Source organism: Galeopterus variegatus, unplaced genomic scaffold (genome assembly GCF_000696425.1).
Source record: "Galeopterus variegatus unplaced genomic scaffold, G_variegatus-3.0.2 Scaffold16400, whole genome shotgun sequence".
In the NCBI taxonomy this organism is placed as follows: Eukaryota; Metazoa; Chordata; class Mammalia; order Dermoptera; family Cynocephalidae; genus Galeopterus; species Galeopterus variegatus.
In genome coordinates this window covers 8,197-13,712 of record NW_007742511.1, presented here as the reverse complement: position 1 = coordinate 13,712, position 5,516 = coordinate 8,197, and the positions used below count along the sequence as shown (strand labels likewise).

Below are 5,516 nucleotides of genomic sequence, written 5' to 3'. Positions count from 1 at the left end.
GGCTGGGTCGGGGACCCGCAACCAGGCAGCACAATGTGACCCAGCACAGAGTGTTATGCGATAATGCTTGAGCGAGCTGGGGCCGACTGCACCAGGAGAAGGCTTGGCAGGGTTCTCAATAGGGGGCTGATGGCAGTCTGATGACGACTGAGATTTACAGAGTGGCTAGGAGCAAGGAGAGCCCGCCTGGGGGGTTCAGCCCTGCAGTACCAGCCTCAGTCTATGGCCCCGTGGACCCCAGGCAAGTGCTACTGCTGCTCTCGCAGGTTCCGTGCCCTATAGAGTGCCCTCTGGGGTGCACACAGTGGGTCGGGATCCTTCCCTGAGGGTGCAGCACACAAGTGCCTAAGCTCCCTGCAGTAGCTCCACCCCAGCTCCTCCTTCTACAGCTCTTGAACAATCAGCTCCTCCTCTAAATCTCTCCACAGAGGGGCGCTGTACCACCTGCAGGTTAGGATGTGGAGAAGGTGCCATGTGACATTGGCAGGTGTTGGAAAGAGACGAAGGAAAGAGTGCTGCTAGGTCTGGGGCAGGAATGCCAGGTTGGTGATGTCACTTACAGAGGTGGAAGGGAGGTGGATCTGGCAGGAGCTGGAGGCACGTGAGGGCTCAGAGGAGCGTCTTTCTTCACATGGTGAAGGGTGTGCCGGTAAGTTCCTATGGTAAAAGAATCATCTCCTCGTGGGAGAGGGGTAGGTACTGATTCTGAGTGAGAGAGGACAGTGGTAGGACCCAGGTCCTGGAGTGAGACACAGAAGCGCGGTTGACATTGGCAGCTCACCTGAGAAGTGGGAGGATGGCAGAAGATGTGCTGCAGAGTCAGGCAGGACTGCAGGTTGGGAAGGGAGCGAACACCAGAGACTCACGTCGCGGCAGGGCCTTGATCCTGAGTGTGGGCATGTTTTCTTAGAATCATAGGAGATTCTGAATTTAAGTGCATGTATTTGAGGAAAGGACAGGGAGGTGCCAAGCAGAGTGGAGGGAGGCGGCTCATGGGTGTGGTACAGACCCAGGGGATGAGTCCCCAGTCCCAGTGATGATGACAATGATGACAAGAGCAGCCACCATCTGACTGCCTTGTGAGGTACCAGGTACTGGGCTGGGTGCTCTCAGTGCCTCATCTCCTGACCTCACGGCTACGAGGAAACTGAGGCTTCTTGACATGCAATGACTGGCCAGAGTTTCTGTCTTCAGGCCCATGGCTCTACCTGCTGAACTATCCTTGAGCCAGGAGGAGTGGCCCCTATGCCAGGGGACAAACAGAGGCAACAGGGACCAGGACAGGAGGTACATGAAGTCAGGTCCTGTGGGATCGACAGTCCTTGCTTCATTGCTCTGCACCTGCTTGTCCTCAGCAGTTGAGTGGGCCTGGCAGGGAGGGTTAAATCCGAGGATGCATGGATCAGGCCCATGATGCACGGATCGTGCCCACCCCAGGGCGGGTCACATAGAAGGTCTGTGTGCACTGGGGCTAGATGTTCTCATTCTCATTATTTCTTTCTCAGGGCTCAGGTCTGGGACAGTGGAAGGGGCTTGAACAGGGTGGCATCTGACGTAGTTAGGAGACGACAAATGACAGGACCACTGATGTCACAGGTCACTCTGAGGGTTGAGCTGAGTTTGGATACCAAGCACTTGTGCTCAGCAGCCCTGAGATAGGAGCCAGGAAGCTCAGGGCCTGCGGTGCTGGGGCTGACACAGCCAGGGAGCTGAGAGTATCAGTGATGTCTGGGTAGGGGGAGGGCAGCAGGAGAAGAAGCAGAGCCCAGGAATGTCCCTGTGTGCTGCCAGAGGGCTGAGGCCAGCCCCGACTCTCACTAGCCCACACACCTCCGTGTTCCCCTCGGACTTGATGACCTCTGTCATAGGACTGACCACACACTGTCCTGATTGTGCCTTTCTCTAGCTGTCCGTGCCATAGTCCTTGAGCTCTCCGAGCATTCCATCAGGTGGATCTGAGTCACCCAAATCCCAGCCTTCCCAGTCCCAGTCTTCCCTTGGGCCTGCTGTGCTGACAGGTGGATGCAGTGAACCATCAAGGTCAGTGGGGATTCAGGGCACCTGGGAAACGGGGTGAAGGTCGGATCCACTGGCCTTGAGCGTGGAGGACTGGTGTGTGATGAGCTTCTGTGTTCCCACAGACTACCAAGGCCCAGAGAGCTTGTGGAAGACGAAGATCTGTTGCCTCTTCCTCCGGCAGCCTTATGCTGGCTTTGTCTTAAACAGGGTCAAGACCTTGGAGATACGTTGGTGTCCCCTGCTGGGCAGCCACCAGCACCATACCATCGCCATCCACATTGCTCACAGGGACTGGGAGGACGACGCCTGGTGGGAGCTGCTGCAGGGGAGGCTCGGGATGACGCCCGCTCAGATTCAGGCCTTGCTTTGGGAATGGGAAAAGTTTGGCTGAGGAGAGGTAGCTGGTAAGTGACAATGTGCTGATCATTGTACAGATGAGTCCAAGAGCTGCCAACCTGGATCTGGCTGGGGAGTTTGGAGGCTTCTCTTTTGGCTTGAACTGGTTTGTGTGTTTGCTGCAGTTTTCCTAAGCAACGCACCTTCAATGGGGCAGCAAGGGGCCCTGAGCTGGGGTCTGCAGGCCCAGTCTGAATCACCTCTGGTAAATCATTTCTCTGCTCTGGGCCTCGGTTTCTGCTTCTGACCTGTGAGGCTGGGTCAGATCCATGATGTCATGTGGTGCTGGGCTGTGCGTGGTGAATGTGTGGGTGAGTGTGGGGGGGGGCAGAGACCACCAGAGGCAGCACAGCACATTGTGCAGGTCGGCTGCCTGCCTGGCTTCACGTGCCTGCCCTGTCCCCACCACCAGTGGCACCCTGGGCTAATCACTTCATCTCCGTGTGTGGTGGAGGGTCCACATCCACACATGTCCCTGGTGAACTGCCTCAGCGCCTTGCTGCCTCCATGTTCCCGGGCAGTGGCTAGTGCCCTTCCATTCTGAAATTCCTACCTTCAGCTGTCTTGCTGGCACCTGCATGTTATTTGTGTCGCTTCACAGAGGAGCAGGCCCTGTCCTCTTCATTTCTGCAGCCCTCCCTCTGCCTCAGCCAGGATTCCCAGAACATGTTTGGCTCATAATCTGTGCTCAGTGAGAAAGCCCTGCTGCCCTTCCCGTCCTTTTGGTGATGTCATCTAAGTTTGTAATGGCCATAATTTTGAATAACCAAGTTGTTACACTGGCAGGCCTTTGTTTATGGAAGGAAAATCCACCTGTGTGTTTCTCTCTTTGTACACAGGGCTCGTTGACATTGGGGGAAGTTTGGAGTATCCTGAAAACTTAGCTCCTGAGCAAGTTGTGAAATTGGAAAAGCAAGCTGTCCTGACCAACCTGCAGCAGAAGTACCTGATTGTGATTTCCAACCCCAGGTGGTTATTGGAGCCCTTACCTAGCAAAGGGGGAAAGGATATATTCCAGGTTGACATCCCAGAGCACCTGATCCCTTTCGACCTGAAGGTGTGACGTGTGTGGGCTGTAAATCATGGCAGCATTGATTCGCCATCTTGGCTCACGTGCATGTAGATCAGGTTAAGTGTGAATTACCCCTGCGTTGTACCATGATTCCTACTACATGGCGTTCTCAGAAACGGGTTTCTGTGCTCACAAGAAGGGAATAGGGGGTGTTGCTGGTCATTTTGTTCCTACTAATGTCTGGGTTGTACAAATAAATGTGTCAAAGTTAACTGTGAGGTGTCTGTGGCTCCTTTCTGTTTCCCCAGTCTTTCTTCTGGTCAAAACTCATCAGCTTTTGTTCAGCATCCTTGAGACCTTTCACAAAGTGTGGGCCTAGGCACTGAATGGTTGCTCAACAGTGACTAGCCATCAATAGCCTGACTCATCCAGGAGGAAGAGGACATCAGACTTAAAAACTTGCAGCTGTCCGTCCTTCCAGATTCCTCTAGGTCTCTTGCACACGCATCTCCCACTCATGAAGGCCAATGGTTCATGAAGCACATGATCTTTTTGTGATTTCCCAGCAAAGTTTCGAGTGGTGGTTAGTTATGAGGATCATGTGCTTTCCCCCCAGGCATGTACTGGAGTTCCTGGTCTCTTCTGAGCCAGGACACATTGGGTGTACCTCCCTTGGCAGATGAGGCAGCCTCTTTGGAGGGCCCCTGGGTGCTGGGTTGGGACTCTTAGCTGTGGAACCGAAACTTCCTGGGAACAGTGTGGGGACAGCAATGAGGAAGGAATCTCTATTTTTAAGGTATGGGAATAATGTAAGGTGATACTCCCAAGGTCAGAACTGAGGCTGTTCTGACTACTGAGCAGCAGGCAAGGCTCAGGGGACTGCATCTTGCTGGGCGAGCCCTCACAGTTTCTAGAAAATCCTTTCCTGAGTGTGTAGAAATGCTGCTGCCTCAAATGGAAGAGGACAACGGGGACCAATCCTGTCCTGGGCAGGGTCTTTAGCCTCATGTCCGTGAGACGTGTGGTATAGACGGTTAGAAATGACACGGAGTCCTGATTCTCATTTAGATGGTTTATTTGTTACCATCGGGTTTTGTTGTGTTTATTAAGACCAAAAATGGGTTCACCATTTGAAAATGGCCCTTTTTATCACTCCTCAGTGGCCTTTGAGTTTAGGGACCTGGATTGTCCTTAAACTATTCACAGAATGCACACGTGTAATCAGCCCTCCTGCTCTTCCTCATTGGGCGGATCACTGGGAGACATTTCTAAGGGGGAAGCCATCACAATGGAATAACAGATGTTATACAGAGACATTGGGAGACCATTGCCTGGGTAAAGCGGGAGATTGGGGAGCGGGTCCCCTCCAACTTCCATCCTAGGGTTGGCCCTGGGGTCAAACCTAACATTCACAGAAGTGGCCCTTTCCCCGCTTGGATCATTTGGCTCTTGAGGGGGATGATTTCCTATGGGATGTCTAGCAACTCTGCCCCTAGAAACTCTACCCCCTGGGAACATGGAGAACTGAGGGTTACTGGGACCGTGAACATTTGGGGCATCGTCCTGGGGCTTGCTGTTGGCTTCTTTCTTGGCATTAATGTGTTGGATTCGCAGGGATTATCTCGTAGGTACCAGCTTCTTTCTCTTTGAGGTTGGTGCACAGGTTGCTGGCACAGCAGTGCATCTGAGGTCACATTTTCTATGAATGTTCTCAAGGAGCCCAGGATGATCTCTCTGAAAATTGGGGTTCCTGTAAAGCTGAAACAAAAGGAAACATTTCAGTCACTCTGAGATTAGATGTCCATTGCTTTATGCCACAGAATCACAAGAGTCTTATTTCATGATGGAGAAAGGAAACGTTTAAGGTGCTGGAGAGTGTCACTGTGCCCTATAGCATGACCTCACTAGAGAGAAACAATTCATAAGTGAGGGTGGCAGTATGTACACCTGACATTCCCTGGCTCTCGGAGTCTCTACTCCTACCCACAGAGTATCTCTAGGGGCATGGTAAATTAAGATCAAAATCTAGATCTTTCAATAAATAATTCCTCATGTTAAAAAAAGTTGTCTTCACAAATGAAACTCTTGT

At 52.5% G+C, this 5,516-nt stretch overlaps 1 pseudogene; it reads left to right on the top strand.

The window, feature by feature from the left end:
* The first annotated feature begins 631 nt into the window (after positions 1 to 631).
* On the top strand, positions 632 to 3,699 carry LOC103582472 (annotated as a pseudogene).
* Positions 3,700 to 5,516: the final 1,817 nt, after the last annotated feature.